Source organism: Pararge aegeria, chromosome 4 (assembly GCF_905163445.1).
Source record: "Pararge aegeria chromosome 4, ilParAegt1.1, whole genome shotgun sequence".
NCBI lineage: Eukaryota > Metazoa > Arthropoda > Insecta > Lepidoptera > Nymphalidae > Pararge > Pararge aegeria.
Window position 1 is genome coordinate 5,456,313 of NC_053183.1, and position 19,047 is coordinate 5,475,359.

Here is a 19,047-nt window from a genome sequence, read left to right on the forward strand (position 1 = left end):
TTGTACTTTTCGTGCACCTTAAATTTCACATGCTTCATAGTAGAATGTGAAGGAATGTTATATTGTTTTAAGATCCTATGAAATCTCATCTCCAGCGAATAAATTTCATTTATTTTGATGTCGCCTGTTCACGTAGCCGCAGGTACAACACTTTGTTTTCTAGTCCTAACCACTGCAGTACATTAGGACCTAAACGTCCTTCAGTCCACGTACACTTCGCAAGTCGTTGAGCTACTCCGTAACTCTGGTTCGTCTACGGATATCCCCATTTCTAATTATATTACGTAGCACCGCGAGCATATCTCTCTCTAGTGCCTGCTATACTGCCATCTTAAGAGGCCAAAAATTAGAAACCCGCTTGAGAAAATTCAGACGCTGAATAGAAATCACACATTAACAAAAATGCCCTCCCTTTCCACTGAAAATATAACTGAAAAACGACCCGCGCTAACCGCTGCGCCAAAAGTCGTCAAAACGCATCAAAAGCGTGAAAAAAATGCATGAAAGCCGCAGAAAAAAACAAAGTCGGAATTGCTGGACTAATGGATCTGCCTCGGCGTATGAGTGGTTATCCAAAAACCTAGCGTGGCGTACACAATTAATGGAAAGTTTGTTACAATTTTATTTTCACGGGTTCGCTTGACAGGTTTAATTAAATTCTCATTACCATGCACCAACCAGTTACAATTGACCCGCGACGATACTAACACATCATCATCATCGTCATCATCACATCAACCCACCAGCCAACTACGGAGCACACGTCTCCTCCCACAATGAGAAGAGGTTAAGGGCGTAGTCCACCACGCTGGCCCAGTGCAGATTGGTGGTCTCCACACACCTTTGAGAACATTATGTAGAGCTATCAGGCATGCCGGTTTCCTTACGATGTTTTCCTTCGCCCTTTAAGCTAGTGACATTTTAATTACTCAAATGGCACATAACTTAGATAATTTAGAGGTGCTAGGATTCGACCACCCAATGCGCTATCTAATATTATAAATGCGAAATGGATATTTGATACTCAATCACTCCAAAACAGATATGGATGAACTTTAGCAGAGATGAATGTAGTCTGGAATAGCACATACGCTACTTGTATCCCGGAAATATGTACAGCTCCCGAGGGCTATCCCCTCGGGAACTGTGCTTTGTTTTTGTTTTCCACAGAGCGAGAGTTCGAATTTTTTTTTTGCACCGTGGCAGTTATGGGGTAAGGGAATAAAATAAAACATATAAAATTTCCCACACTAAGCTTACCTGTTTGTAAGTGGTTATGGCAGTTAAATTAAACCTATAATAATAATCAGTTTCTACTCGACATCGTACCGATGGTGGCACGTCTTTTGTTTATAATTTGAAATGAAGATTTCCCGGCCGCCCTAATTTCCCCGCTGGAGAACCCGGGCCCTCCCACTTACAAGATGCACTCACAGCGCTCAGTCATGCGTCGGAAAAATAAAAAAAAAAGTGTGAATATTTCTTTTAAGTAGGCGTGTCAACTGAGAACTTGAGTTTAATTTGAAGTCATTTGCTTTGTTTCTTATTTCAGCCACTACGCTTCACTTATGAGTGGTCTGATAATGACCGCAAACTACCTACACGGCAGCGCTTTGGGATTTTTTTAAACTGTCTACCAGAATAGAAATAGTACCTAAATATAAACATTCTTTATGTAAATACAAACTTAAAAGTTATGCGTGGACACGTTAATCAGATGTGATTAATTGTTATTACTGTCTTGTCTTACTTATCATAGGTGCTGGTGTAGGTGATCAATAAATAAGTCGCAGGAAGTACGTGGGCATAGGTGGCACAAATCTAGGGATTCGGAATTCGGTTTCCATATTGTGCTCAATAGTGGACGTCCATGGGTGAAAATAAAAATGGCGGTACATTGCTTAATTAGCGCACTCAACTGATTTGCGCTGTGCACAATTCCGCCCTTTACCAATCCTTTTTGTTGGTATATTTGATAGTTTATATCTTAGTTAATAGCCTACGTTCGTAGGTTGTTTACATATTTGTGAAAGATCTTCAAAGATGAAGAACTTTTTAAAATCAAGCAACTTTTGTGCTAGTATAAAGGATCAATATGGCAACTTCGCCAAGATTAGCCCTCTCCATCACAGAATGATTCTCCATAATAGATGTTACTGGCACAAACTAAGTAATCATATAATTTTTTTTTAAATCGACCATCGCTTATTCTTTTTACTCGTACGCTTAAAGTACTAAAACTTTGTACTCACCCAGTAATGATCACCGAACAAATCCATACAGGCAATCACGACACTATAAAACACTTTATAAACAAATAGAACCGCGCATATACAAAACCTACAACCAAAAACGCCCGTATTCCAAATTGAAATTCGCGCGGTTGTAAAAAGCTCACTACGACTAGCGAGAACGTCCTAACGATGATAAATCGCGTCGCTCACTGGACGCTCGCCGTCTACGCGCAGCTTTCGTTCACACCTATGTGTCCTGCCTCGATATTCTCAGACACGATGTGCTCGTCGACGAGTTCATCATCAAAAAGTGACTAAATATAGACTAAGGACTCAGGCGTAATAAGCGATCTAAGTTTGACGAAAAAATAGGCATAGATCATTGTGTATTTATGTTTCGTGCAACACAAATTTTAACTATTTTAATATTACCCGCCCGCTTTGAATAGCCGCTTATAATAATAAGTGCTATTATTACTATAAGGTAAACAGTTATTAATAATTGGAAACTAATAGATTTTGACTATCACCATCAGCTCGGTCTATTAATAATCCACTGCTCTTCCTATCACCTGCATCAATGAGAGCCACAACAATGCTCCAATACGGGTGTGCGGGTTCTACGGGCGTTGGTACGAGTATATAGCCATCTTTAAATATCATATCTTTGACAAATACTCATATGCATTATTGCTTCGCTGTAACAATGTCGATAGCGAGACTTTCCTCTTAGAGAATAGCGCTGTAGGATGGTCGGAACTGTTGCTTCCAATAACAAAATATCAAATTGAAATAAATTATGTTTCCTCTTGCGGCTTATATTGTTTTTATTTAATTATCGCGTCCCTTTTTTTCACTTTCACTATAAACACACTTTCACTCAACACTTGAGGTTACTTTATATCTAAGAACAAATTGTTTTTTTCAGGGCCCTTTTTGTTCCATTCTATTCTTATCACACTTCTAGTGACATTTTGTTACGTAAAAGTGAACAGTACTTATAGTATGTGAAGTTTTTGTTTACGAGGAAGTTTAGTTGGACTTCTACCGACTACAACCCCACAGTCTGCTACGAGTAAGTAATCGCCTAGTGGCTAGATCACGGGAACGCTATCGCACACAACCGTAGGAAGTGCCCTAGATTGCCGTAAAAGATCATTTCCCAAATACATTCAACTGTAGAACAACCTGTGGGCGCGACAACCCAACTTTTTGATAGAGAGGTTGTCAAGATAAGGCAGTCGTAAGGCAATGAACTACTAAATGGCTTCTACGTTATATCTGCGCTAAGTCGCTTATCGGTACAGCTTTACCGGTAGAGTGGTTATTAGCTAAGCTGGAATCCCCGACGGACAGAAACTATTTTAAAATATGTTTACAAATGTGTTTAAGGTCACTGCAGAGATACCGAATTGACTACCGGTACATGCAAGTAGTAGTACATTCAAAGTGTTTATACAGAAACGTCACTATGTCATTCTGTATACAGAACTACACTATGAGGCCGATCCAATTGCAACGAGGTGTGTGACAGGGAGATACTATCTCCCCAAAGCTGTTTAGTGCTGCGTTGGAGGACGTCTTTAAGCTTCTGGATTGGAACGGACTTGTTATCAATATCAACGACGAGTATATCACTCAAAATTCAGTTTGCCGATTATGTAGTCACAAAGATAGAGACTCATAGAGACCTTAATACAATGCTCAATGATCTCAGCATAGTTTTCCAACATGTATATGTAGCATTAATATCTAATTTGCTAGCACTAATTTCATCATTTGTTTCGAAACCACTGGTTTTACTAGTAATCATAAAAAAAGACTACACAGATTTTAAATTAAGAATCTTAGATACAAGATAACTATGAATTTACGTATTTTAGTCAAGAAAATAACCACCAAACAATTGGAAATAACAGGCACTTTACCCTAAACGCACCACAGCCTTATGAAATTTATTACCTTTACCTATTTTGAAAATATATTCCTCCTATTTTCCTTTTGGTTGGCATAACAAACTGCGTGTCTACGTAGATTAGAATGATTGATCACCGGAGAAAAGTGTTGCTACTTTACAAAATAGACCTCTGTATTAGATGGCTTGACCATCCTTTCAGCATAATGGATACTATATTAAAAAAAATGATTTAATTGATTGAATGATTGATTGGTTGATCGTTATAACAATACATGTAACAGTCTCACTGGTCTAGTGATTAGCATGTTCAGCGAGTTCAAGGTCACGAGTCGAATCCCATGTCAGACAAAACCAGTACCAGTTCTCAGTACCAGCCCGGAGAGAGTGGCTCGGAGAGCACGTGAAGCCGTTGGTATAGATTATTATCACTGGCTTGTAATAATTAAAGCCGCGTTGTAGGTATATGCTCTTTCATGTGAGGGAGGAGGCCTGTGCCCAGCTGAGTGACGTTAATACGCTGAGTGTTTAGGAGTGATAATAATAAAACACATTTTCCAATAGCAACATCGAAGGCTACTCAGTACCGAAGGCGATATAAAATAAAAATATACTTCTTCTTGCCCTGAAACAAGTTATGTAGAGTCGACACAACACGTCTTCTAACTTAAAAACTTACTTCGTGCCTTCGACGATTGGTGCAGCGGGCAGCGACCCTGCTTTCGGTCCAAGGTTGTGGGTTTACAAATGGAAAATTTTCGTGTGAAGAACATGAATGTTTTCAGTGTTTGGGTGTTTATCTGTATATTATAAGTATTTATGTATAGCAATTATAAAAATATTCATCAGTTACCTTAGTATCCATAACGAAAGGTACGCTTATTTTGGGGTTAGATGGCGATGTATGTATTGCCATAGTACCTAACTTTATTTATTTATAACACCTGCACCCTTCAGATCGGAACTGCTGCTTTGCGGCAGAAATAAGCATTGTGGTAGTACTATCCCGGCCGAGCTCCGTCACAAAAACCACAACTGCTACTCCTAATTTGAATTGTAATAATAACATTACAACCTAATATGAAGATAAAAGACCGACAGCGCATAGTAATAAAGTGACAGGAGTCACATGATTTTAATTTTGCGTGTGATGTTAGGACTTTATCTGATTTCTTTCAGTCCAAACTATGAGAGTGGTTTACTCAAAAACTAGTAGTTTTCTGTTTCACAGATAATTCTCAGAGACAGAACATAATGTACCTCCAAAGCCTGAAGTTTTTGGGGTTTTCATTTACACGTTGTTTATCTAGGAATTGAATAAGATCCTTCTCTTTTTTAGTCCTTTAACGGATGAATCAACCTGTACTGAAGCAGCTTGGTTGGTATATGCACTAAATCCGTCTTTCCTATAAGAGACGCCTCTGCCCAGTACTGGGATGTTAACACACTGTGGATTAGGATAAAAAATATATCGTTTATTATTTATTACACTGATTGCAAGTTATTAGCTGTTGTCCTTTGTCCAATAATTATCATCACTTAAGGATTTAGTTGATATTCACCTAATATTGACAGACTGCAGTTGGCAGAGCATACCACAGCATATCGATTAAAGATTATTGTTTAATTCCTCAGTACCATCAACATTTTACTGAAGAGTATCACAAAAAAAATGGATAGGAGTTCCGTCGTCCATCCAGTGACTTAAAACACCCTCTTACTGGTTACACAATCATTATATATCTGTTACAGTATGAATCTGTAACAGAATCAAAGCTGTAACAGTGTGTATGTAATACATTAAGTTACCCAAAACTAAATTGTTTGATGTATAACAAAATCGTGTAACCATTTAATCGGTAAAGTCAACGTTACCAGATCTATCGACTACTAGCTATTGAGTTTTGTTATTGGCTATTGTGTTGGTATAGCGTTGCCAATCTTGCCAGCCCAGGCAATAAGGTACATCATACACTTTTAACACATTTAAATGGTTTACACTTTGATTCTGTGATATTTATAAATGCGTTTCCATCTAAAACTTGTTATTACGGTTACAGTTTGAGTCCCTAACTCTAACCCTAAAGAGCTGCAGTGGACGTTCGACATAAAATTATAATGAAAACACCTAGATAGTTAGCGAACTCTAATAAAGAGTTAACTTATAACGAGACAAACCGAAAACTAGTACCAAACAATACTATATATTATAATAGCTATCTTGAATGTTACATGACGCCCAGTCTCCCAGATCATAGTACCTACCTACTAACGTGGCCAACCCTTGCCCGGGTGTATATTTAGGATGGGTCCGATACCCTTTCTCTTTAATCCGAAACATCCATTAAGCTGTATACGTTTTTAACATATTTACCTTGGTATAAATATAGTAACATAGCTTCAAGTCACCGATTCCTAATGACATTTCATAAATTATTTTAGCTGATTATTCTGACATACCAAGTGGCCCTTCACAGGCCCAGAGCAACACTTTAGAGTATGTCACAAAAAGCTGTACTGCTACTTTATTAGGAAACATCAGTCACAGCTAGTGACAATCCTGTGTCGTACCAGAAATGGAGAAACAGGCGTCTTTAGGATTCTTACATTTATTATTACACAATTAAGCAAGTAAAGCTGATAAATTCATATTTAGTTAGTTTCAGTTATTTACTATAATCGATCTTTAAATAAAAATTTAGAAAAATATCTATATCTATCTATAAAGATACCTTCATTCAATGGGAGAGCCTTATCCGATAAATTTACGAAACAATAACGTTACGCCACTGACCACCGCTTTAGAAATCTCCTGGTGCTGCCAGACAAACTAAAGATCTAGTTACGAAGAGTTACCACCCACTTAAATCTATCATTGGCTCCCCTCACATATTGGGCAGCTATGGGACTACTGTAAGTATGGGTTGTTATCATCGTTTAATATGCTACTCAAGAAAAAATCAATATATGGGAATATACCAAGCGCGCAACAAATACATTTATTTCCGTGGCCAGCATGTAAATTAACGAATGTAGTCATGGCCTTCATTTTACTACAATAATTGGCACATATGCGCTTTAATGCAAAATTCTTAAGAAGAAGAAGAAGAAGAAACACTTTATTGCACGTATAACATACAGGAAAAGAAACAGTAAGGAGTATACAGTACACAATGTAGACATGCAAAGGCGGCCTTATTGCTGCAAGCAATCTCTTACAGGCAACCTTTGTAGATAGGACTTACAGCAAGAGAACGGGATAGTGCCAAGAGTGTTGATAGATATACATAAATACCAAAATGTAAAGATACAAATACATATATAATTTAAATAAATATACGTAATATATAAAATATACCTACATGATATATAAATAGAAAATATTCAATAATTCACTTAAAAATTATTCATTGTAAAGTGAAAATCTGAGGATGCTCGGGTTTCGGAGCGAAACGTGCGTAGAGGGTATATTGCCGAAGATCTGATTGGTGTAGAGTATAAATATTCAAGAAATTATAAATTACACCATACAGACTTCCAGCTTTTCGCGGAGTATAGCAAATTAAGCTTAAATTTCACAAATTCAAAAATTCTTTATTCATGTTGGTCACAATTGTGGACAAATTTTTAATGTGATAGATAGTATTGTGACTTGTGTGTGAATTGTGGAACAATCTTCAATCGATGTGTTTCGTCAAAAATACAATCTAGGGATATTCAAGGGGTGGATAAACAAATTCCTTAAAAGCCAGCAACGCATTGGTGGTTGATTAGTGGGCGGCGGTGATCACTTAACATGAGGTGACCCACTTGATCGTTTGCCCGCTATTAATATTTAAAAAAAACACAGGCGTGAAATGTTCATACATATATATGTTAACATAATTGTGAGGTGATAACTACGTTCGCCATCTTGAACCGAAAGCTACGAGGGTTCTAAACGCACACTGGTCTAAGAAGAGCCCATAAAAAATGTTGCCGAGTCAGTAAGCACTGCTTTGATGATGTTTAGCTATAAATCTGTGATTTTTTTTCCAATACGAACACAGAGCTGGAATGCCTACCGGCTTCCGTTTACCCCACCGACTATAATATGAGTACCTTCAAATCAAGAGGGAATAAATAGGCAACTTCATGGCAAGCACTCTCCACCTTAGGTTGCATTGTCAGCTACATTCAGGTGCGATGTGGTAGTATTACATATAAACACATGAAAAGTGCCTTCTATAGATCTATTTTAGTAACTTTGCCACCCTACCTAGGTTTAAGCCTAGATTTCAGATTTTTATATTAAATAACAAAATGTAATATTACTTAAAAAGACACGTTGAAAACATTTCAAACGCCATATACACAAAGAGACGATGACTAAAAGTATATTTGAAGAATACCTAAGCATAAGCACGTAAAGTTAGCATGATAAGTTAAAATATATACAGCTATACCTTACGTAGGTATATAGGTAATTAAAGTAGATTATAACTAAGTAACTGCTGATCTAACTAATAATTTAATTGAAAAATTAAATCAGTAGTTAGATCATGTACCTAGTGGTAGTAAGTAGGGGTGTAATTAAGGTATGTTTTCAAAGTTTAAATTTGCTTTCTTTGGTTAGTTACAAAGCGTAGTAACTATTAGTTCACGTTTACATTAATGTTTTTATCATTGCATCTAGGACTGAAAAAAGGGTATCCTAGCCAAAACAAGCACCACCCCTTCTTGGCTTCAAGCTAATTTTTTTATTTTAATACTAGTTTTTTTGTTTCCAAATTATATTCTACACAAACCTTTCGTAAAACTTACTGGTCTAAAAGTAGCGCTGCCCTTTTAAAATTATATCCCGTGGAAAACGATATTTTCACACAGTACAGCAGCATTGTGTATTTTTGGTGGCGATCTCTTGAACTATTACTTAGTGCGTCCTAGTATAACAAATGTAAAGCGAAATGACACAAAACATTTCTTTCAATAGCAGAATCTTAGAAACAAAACGACATTTCTGTTGATGTTTTCATGTTTTGTGGCCTTGCATATTCGAAATTATTTAATTATAACTTTCTGTTTAAAAAATATATACTAAGTTACGTTACGTATTATATTTCAAAAAGAAACGTACCAGCCAATAGTACCTTAATATGATCTTATTTTCATCCGCAACCAAATAATGTCTTACATCTTGTCAGATACCTCATTCTTTTCAAAAGACAGGTATTCCCAAATTATAAATGTAAGATTTAATATCCCTATTTTCTCCGCTTTGTTCCTACTGTTAATATTACCTACTTTTATGTTTTTATTTACTGACCTGTGTATACTAACCGGCTATATTATAGCCATAAAATTTAATCGGATTCTACGCGACATCGTACCGGCACGCTAAATCTCTAGCAGCACTTGGTCGGGCGATTGCTAGCTGCCCCTGCCAGGCATCGAACGAAAAAGCATTTGACTGCATTAGGCAGCGCACAAATTTATATATAACTAGCTGACTCGCCTGCAATGCAACTTCGTCTGCATCAAATCGGTTATTATCGGTTTATTAAAATCGGTTCAAATTGAACGGAGCTATGAAGTAAAATTGATAGAAAATTTCTTCCCGTTTTCCGGAGAAAACTAATTGTTTATCGAGATAAAAAGTATCCTATATGTTGACTCTGAATATCAGCTACCACTGTACCTAATTTTTATATAAATCCGTTCGGTACTTTTCACGTGATGCCCGGACAGACAGACAGACAGATAAGTTCATAAATTTCTTTATTCTATCTAAGTAGTTACTTATAAGTAAGATAAGTATATAATATACTCAAAGTATAGGTTAGTTTTATATCAGAAAAGTTCTATATGAAAGAAGAAAATCCAAGAAGACGTAATCGTGTACTTAAATAAACAACAAAAACAAATTCCTTCCTAAACCTCAGTCCTTTGCAGTTTGCAAGGTAAATAGTTCCTTAATTACACAGTCTTTGAGCTCCTATCAAGCTTGCCTCAAAGATAATCTGAATTACCCGGACCCACTAACACAGAAACAGCAGAAAGTGTTCTATTTAGCACTAAGTACAACTATTTTGTCTTTTAGATCGTAAGAGAGTACTTTGGTATGAAAAGTTCCTTGTCACAAATCACCGTCATGTTTGCTTGAAAGCATTAATTGATTTTGTAAAAGTGATTCAAAAACTGCAATGAAATAACCTCTCTTATATCAATCACCAAAGTCTCAATAATGCCTCACAGGTTGTGCACACACCTCCTTTCTCATAAAGGAAAGAGTAATTTTAAGCAAACACGCACGGCACGGGCGTGAACACCGCCAGCTGCATAACTTCGGGCTGTTACTGGAAAAATCTTGAAACAAAACTACCCTCATAATCCTTCATAAAAATAAATAGTAAACTCTCAGAGGAAAATGTCTCAGAAAAAATCATTAGATACCTATTTAGCATAATCAAAAAAACATGAGGAGTTTATAGGTACCTAAGAAAATATAACAAAAACCCAAAATTCCTTTCGGTTTCAACGCGAAAAAAGACGTGGAATGAACACGAACACACCTTTAAGTACTTACTGAGTCGTGAGGGCGAAGCTCTTAGCTTTGACTTTAACAAAATGGCCGATTAGAATTATGATCAGAATATTTTGTTACATGCTTTTGGAATTCCCTATTAAATAAAACCAACAAGTAATTTTCGTCCAAAAACGCATTTACGAGGTTTGCTATTCTAGCTGACGACATTGTGAGGAAAATAATATGAAACACCATTATTCAAATAGCGAACTTACCAAGAAAGATGTGCAAAAGGAAATAAATAGATATAAATCCGTAGTTATTATAAAAGAAACGTGAAGCATCCAACGCCGGGTAACTTATTTCTAGGTTTTCATTCGAGATACTTTTTTCTTTTCCCCGGCCCTATGTCTGTTTTATTTGTGTTTGAGATGCAAGAACCCGCAACTTCCAATACTTACTTGAAAAACACTTTTGCCGTTTTATTTGCATGCCCACAAAGGAGTTCATTCAATAATGGTAAGTTTTTACCCTTTAAGTTTTGTCTGTTTTGCGTTACATTACGTTAGAATAAGTACATAAAATAATTCATAGAATGGATTTTATCACCAAATGTAATCGTTCTATTTCCGTTTCCATAATCATTTGAGCTCTAGGGAACATAAACCGTTTTCAACAGCTCTCACCTTCCCATTAGAGAAGTGAAAACTTTGTTTCGTCTTACCGTACCTTTAGCTATGAAATATTGGTACCGTAAGAGAAAAAATTATTGCCTTGATAACATCACTTTTATTGACCGCCTTTCTATACGATTCTGTTTTGACTTTATGTTTTGTTACCATAGAGTTATTTAATCTATGTATCTGGAGATTTTACCTACTAAAATTGCTCCCACACCTGTATCTTAAGACGTAAATCAGCTATTCCATTTGTCCATAAAGCGTGGCTTTATCGCGCCTATCTAATTTACTGCTAAGTGCCACCTTTATACCCTGTTTATATTTTGCGATGCCGGACGTAATGACATTGACACCTTTACCTGTACTAAGTAAAATGTTCGTTGAAAAGCTTTATTTTTACTAAAAGACGAAAAACATTTTATTAATACATAGGTACTTTGAGCAACAAACTCTAACTCCCTTGACGTTAAAATATAAGTCAACATTTGGACAATTTGTTTGCAAGGTAAAGCAAAGCATTTTGTTTCGGGAAAAATGGCAAAAGTTTATCAACTTTCAGGCGTGGTTATACTGATTAGTTTATTTATTTTAGGAGGTAAAGGTAAGGTACTCATTTACTCTATTTTCCAGATACTCAGGTATTAATCCGCATGTAATAATACTTTTTATAATTACCTGAAGTTTATTAATCATCATCATCATATCAACCCATTACCGGTCCACTACAGGGCACGGGTCTCCTCCCACAATGAGTGCGAGTTGAGGGCGTAGTCCATCACGCTGGCCCAGTGTGGATTGGTGGACTCCACACACCTGTGAGAACATTATCGAGAACTTTCAGGCATGCAGGTTTCCTCACGATGTTTTCCTTCACCGTTGAAGCAAGTGATATTTTGATTACTTAAAACTCAAATCATTTCGAAAAGTTGGGATTCGAATTCGGCTCCCCGAAAATGAAGTCGCGCTACCCATTGGGCTATTTAATGCTATTAATATGTTAAATTGAAATATCAGAAGCCCAGTTGTGATAGGTATATTTAATTAAAAAAAGTTGCAAGGCTCGACACTATTTAAAATATATTCTTGTAACGTAGGTAAGATCGTATTAGGTTCTAGGTTTTTTTAAGATATTAAAACCGGTAATAACCGATTTAGCGCAGACGAAGTTGCGCGGGTCAGCTAGTTATTAATAATATTTTAAGTATAACTTTTATGATTATTGTGCTTACATACATATAAAGTACAAACCCAAATTCGCAAAAAATAAAGAAAGAATTAAATAAATGATTAGCATGCGTTCTTAAAGGACACAAAGTACCAAACAGTGGTTATCAAAGCAAGAGTTGTATCTGATAATTTATTTATTTGTCATGTAAAAAAAAAAAAAAAAATTTTGTGTTTGCTCCACCTCCAAATTTTTTTTAATAGCAGTGGGAGTTCTTACAATAATGGCAATATTTATATAAATGGATACCTAAAAGTTCTACAATTTTCTGTGTTCGCACCACCTCAAAATGTTTTTTGAAGGCCGTAAGCGTAGATAGGTACTTAGTCTAATATGTATTTAAATTTAGCCTAAAGTATTCAAAACTCCGATATGCATACTGTGAGCGAAGGAGTACAGTATTTCTCAATATTATGCTACGCTAACAAAGTCGCAGGAATTTTCTAGTAATTACATTTTCACAAGATAACGAGGCATCTAAGAAAGCCTTATAAAGTGTACACAGTATGAAATGAACTTAATTAACGGGAGATGAGGTCTTACTTTGCATACCTATGCTTGTTTTTTTTTTCAATATTAACTAGGTACAAAGTAGTCTCCTATGAGTAGTAGTAACTTCTAATAGGCGAGTGGGTTTTAGAGCATAATCTCGCCACGCTGCTGCAATGCGAGTTGACAGGTTTTTTTATCCCACAAAAAGTTAGCCCTTGACTGCAACCTCACCTTGTGGTAAGCGATAATGCAGTATAAGAGGGTAGCGGGCTAACCTGTTAGGGAGTATGGCAGTTTTACCTCTTTTCGGTTTGAACGCGACATCGCACCGGAACACTAAATAGCTTACCGGCAGGTCTTTGTCGGTATTGTGGTAACTAGCCCCACCCAAAGCCTCCCACCAGACCAGACCAAAGAAAATCCAGAAATTATAAATTCCCAAATTGCCCCTGCTTGGAATCGAAACCGAGAACTCCTACTTAAATTCATTGAGCTCACCGTTACGCCAGCGAGGAGGTCAAAACGAAAATTTTAAACCTACACGGTTCTAGGCGACATCGTACGCTAAATCGCTTTGTCGCTAGGATGGTAACTTTAAAAGGTAATATGATAATTATCACAAGTTAGTATGAGAACATCTAGGGGATACTGCTAAATTAACCAAGGGTGCGAAACCTGGCTGGAAAGGACTGCAAATTAACAGAAAACGTAATACCTACTAATTTTCCTGCCGAGTCGAACTCAGACCTTGAGATCGTACCTAGAGTTACCCGTGCGTATGTGTTATTTCTGTTCTATAGGAACATACGTTACGTACCTAAGAGTAGGTATATAAATGTATAATGGTAATATGTGATAGAATCGCTTAGCGTTAGGCTCAAACTCACTCCTGGTAAAGCCCGATTCAGAAACTCGCAAACCCGCCCGGTTATGCCGATGATAAAACCCATACAGTTGCGCTGGTGAAGCCATGAGCTGGCAACCGTATGTATGGCTATAATGGTAGTCAGTCCGAAAAGCTACACTGTAGGAACGTCACATTAAAAATAAAAAATAAAAATGTACTTATTTCAATTAGGTAAGTACCACCCTACTTTATAAGCACGTTAGAAACGTGAAGTCTATCTGTTTGTACTGACTCTAACCGGCAAGAAACTCAGCACTTGCTCTTTTCCAGCATCAAACATTTTACAAAAAAAAATCTATAAATCGATTGTTAATAAAGAGTAAGAGACTTGATTAAATGAATACAATTTAATTGTATACTTGACATGAAAAAATGCCAATACAATAGAAGGATAAGATAGAGCTTTAGAAGGTACAATTTGGCCATTTTGTAGCCGTATCGCTTCCAGGCAACCAAACGAGTATTATCAAAATTCTTTAGATGATTGATTAATGTGTCGATGTTGATAACAAAGCAAAATAAAAAAAGCAATTAGTTACCTCTAAACGCATTTTACTTTGCTACATAAATAGTTATTAGTTATAACATTATTTTAGCGAATAGTAGATACCTGCTGATTGTGCCGCTTTGCTAAGTGCTCACGTATCTTCACTTAAGCTGTAAATCTACCATTCCATTTGTGAGTTGTGATCATAAAGCAAATGTTTATGAACATATCTCAATTATCACGAGTGCTACTTGCATCAAGAATACAGATGAGCTTATAACGCACTGGGACATGAACCGTGAGTACATTGCTGCTTTTAGCAATAAGACTCGTTACTATTACCTAATTGTAGGATCAATGTTAGTTGTTCGCGGAATCAAACCTGTTTCTAGGTATTCATATCTATCAAAAAACGCTTACCTAAGCTGCGTATAAAATTGTTAATACGGCTGAATTCATCCCAATATTTCACTGTCAGATGACCGTTTTATTTTGATAAATGTGAATGTTGGGATTAAGGGTGCTTAACCGGCGTTATTTTAAATACTATTCCCGGATTTTCAGTTTAATGACATCTTTAAAAATTATACGATCCAATATGGGGACCTGCTTTTCATATTCAGTAAATAATATTTTAAATCACAGAAGAAATAAAAATGATTCAGCATAAATGGAGAGTTCTAAGTAAGTATATATTGCGAGTTGTCCGTTGACTCCTCAATTACTTCTCGCTTGTAACAAATATTCGGAACTTTTTTTTTATAATAATGTGTACCTATTCTTAAAGGTGTATGTACCATATAATTATGACAGAGTTTATGGAAAAATGAAATAAGGTAGGAAACCTTAAAATAAAAATAGTATATAATATCTGACATAGTATGAACGAAAACTATATTTAAGGTTTACATGAAAATTGTTAGTATTTTAACAGTTTACTTTTATGTTCTTTTTCCCATATTGCGGGGGTTCCGTTGACTCCTAAATTTCCGCTTGTACGAAATTTTCGGAACTTCTTTATGGAGTATCATGTGTAGGTAGGTACCTATTCTAAAATGTGTATCATATAACCATGTAGGAACTTATTAAAAAAATGAAATAGGGTTGGAACCCATAAAAAAAAAATAGGATATCTGACATATTACAGTTCACAGGAAAATTCTAAGTCTTTTAATTCACACGGGAAACCATAACCCGGCAACAGAATAATCATTTGTAGTGCGAAACTATCTCCACGCGGATCTCACTGCAGTTATCGGTTTTTCATACCTAGTCCTATCCTAGAATTCAAAGTTCGGAGCCAACCACTAGGTCAATTATATAGTGGTGTAAGTATAGACCTATATCCAAGGGATGTAAGGCGACTAATATCATAAGGGCCCGCTGACCTAATTTTTCTCGTTTAGCTCCAATAATAAGGCCCTGTATAAAATTATAGCAGACACATTTCTCAATACCCCTGAGCTTTTGTATACTTTTTCGTATATGTATCTAATGCTATTGTTTGATAGTAGCTACAATGTGTCGCAGAAACTTAAACTTTATTCATATCAACTGAGGCTGTATTATTCTACTGCCAGTTTTGCCAGAACAGTTTGTAGTGTGTTTGTCCAAGTTTAAACATGGAGTTATTAATGTGGTTGACGACGAAATCTCTCAAAATCAGGAAATACATTAGGATTTACTCTGGCTTTACTACAATTTCCATGAGCGTTGTTCAATATAAAATCGGTGGCCCGCTTGTTAGCTTGCCCACAGCTATAAAACAGACTCAATTGTACTCTCTTGCATAGAGCTTGTTTATACCTGTCTAACTACTATTTTCTTCGGTGAACAATAAAAGTGTATTCATTCAATAAGTATAGGGAGGTTTTTATGTAGGTATACTCAAATGTTTAAGTATTAAATTATTATTCACGCTAGTAAAAGACTCTTGCGACCTGTATACGAGACGTAGGTACTAAACTTGAGTAAATGACACTTGCGAACTTTATAAGAGACGCACCAACATGCCTAAACGAGACTTGCTACCTGAATAAAAGACATACCTACTAAACTTGCAGAAAAGACACAAGCTATCTGCATGCGAGACATACATACTAAATCTGCATATTCCAAACGTACGTCTTATATACAGGACGTACCTACTGGACTTGTGTAAAAGACACATGCGACCTGTATACGAGGCGTATTAAACTTGAGTAAAAGACACTTGCGACCTGTATACGAGGCGTACTAAACTTTCGTCCTATATAAAGGAAAGTACGAAACTTGCATAAACGACACTAGCGACGTATATACGAGCCGTACTGAACTTCCTTAAAAGACACTTGTGAACTATAAACGAGACGTACTAAACCTGCGTAAACGACACTTGCGACCTGTATACGAGACGTGCTAACTTGCATATACGAAACTTTCGTCCTATATAATGGAAAGTGCGAAACTTGCATAAACGGCACTAGCGACGTATATACGAGCCGTACTAAACTTCCTTAAAAGACACTTGTGAACTATAGACGAGACGTACTAAACCTGCGTAAACGACACTTGCGACCTGTATACGAGACGTAGTAAACTTGCATAAACGACACTTGCTACCTGTATACGATACCTACTAAACAGAAAAGACTAGCGAGACGTACGTAACTAAACCTACATAAAACGACACTTGCTTCTTATATACGAGACGTACTAAACTTTCATAAACTGCAGTGGCTTTCTATGTACAGGCGTTTAATAAACTTGAGGAAAGACACTTGCGACCTGTATACGAGGCGTACTAAACTTGCATAAAAGACTGTAGCGACCTGTACGCGAGACATACTAAACTTGCATAAACGACTTTCGTCCTAGGTATATAAACGATAGTAAACTTGCATACACGACACTGGCTTCCTGTATACGAAACGTATTAAACGTGCATAAAATACACTTGATACATTTTTACGAGACGTACTAAACATGCATAAACGACACTTGCTACCTGTATACGAGACATACTAAACGTGCATAGAATACACTTGCGACCTTTATAGGAGACGAACTAAACTTGCGTAAACGACACTTGTGAACTTTATAAAAGACGTAGTAAACTTGCATAAACGACACTTGCGACCTGTAAACGAGACGTACTGAACATGCGTTAACGACACTTGCGACCTGTATACGAGACATGTGGACAGAAATTTAATCGCTGAGACGCAAGCGGCACAGAACAATGCAATTTAGAACTCCATAAAAAGACCATGCCCAGGAGTGGTCGTCCATGGGTTAGCACGTCCATGATTACAAACCATTGTCGTCTTCCAAATTATCTATAGAATTGAAGTCAGTTTTCATAAACCTAGGCACCGGCTAAATCGAATTCCCAACGATTTAGGAGATGTCGATAGAAAATAAACGTTCCACAGTCTCAACACAAATTATTAAACTACGAGTATGTATGTATGTATAGGAATCTCTTTAGGTGAGACGTTACTTATTTAGGCATTGCATTTGTCGTCGTTAGTGAAAATGGAAAAAAAAAAAATATTGAGGTATTCAATTTCTTGCTTTTCACGCAATCAAATTTTTAAAATCTTATATCTCCAAATTGCTGCGTGCCGAAGATTTATCAAATTTCTCGCAAAAACACATGACTAACCCTCTGATAGGATTGTTAATAAGTAAAGCATATTATAATATTAATTAATATTTTTGTGATAGTTCTTAATTAGTGTCTAAACATTAAAATTTTAATAGTCATTTGTAAAACAAACTAAAAATATATAAGAAAATTGCACGCCAGAAAATAGCAAACTGTTGGAACTATTTACACTTACAACACCAAAAAAAATGTACACAGTTAAAGCAAAAAAAAAAATACACGAATCAAGATGGACGTGTAGGATATAATTACACTGTGTATGTATTTACCAAGAAAACGAAGAGTTTTGACTAGAAAATGCGGTTGCACTGACGACTTTCATTGATTGTAAATCCTAGAATTCGTAGCTGTCGCATCGGTAACTGACTATGAAAGCTGGCTTAAGTGGATATATAGAAAAGGCTAGTCCAACGACCAAGTGACCAACTTTACTTGCATGATTACTTTACTTACTTTATTACATTATAGTATGCAATATAAACACAAACGAAAAATGAAACAAATATGTTACTTACTTTTTAAAACCCAAACGATGACGTTACTTAACGTAATACGGCTTACTGGAATAAGTGGAGACAGCTCAGGCGTCATGTGCGATGGAAGAATGCCCCTAAGGATGGAAGCGCCTTACAAAACTGCACTGCTCTGCCATACTGTTTTGTACGGAATGCTAGGCCTCAAAAAACATATAAATAAATAAATATATTACTTACGACAATACACACATCACCATTTAAGCCCCAAAGTAAGCTTAGCTTGTGCTGGTACTAAGATGGCTGATGAATATTTTAATTTATAATATACACAAATACTTATTATATACATATTAACACACAGACACTGAAAAACATTCATGTTCATAACTCACATTTTCCAGTTGTGGGAATCCAGCCCACGTCCTTGGACTCAGAAAGCAGGGTCGCTGCCCACTGCGCCAATCGGCCGGATAAACA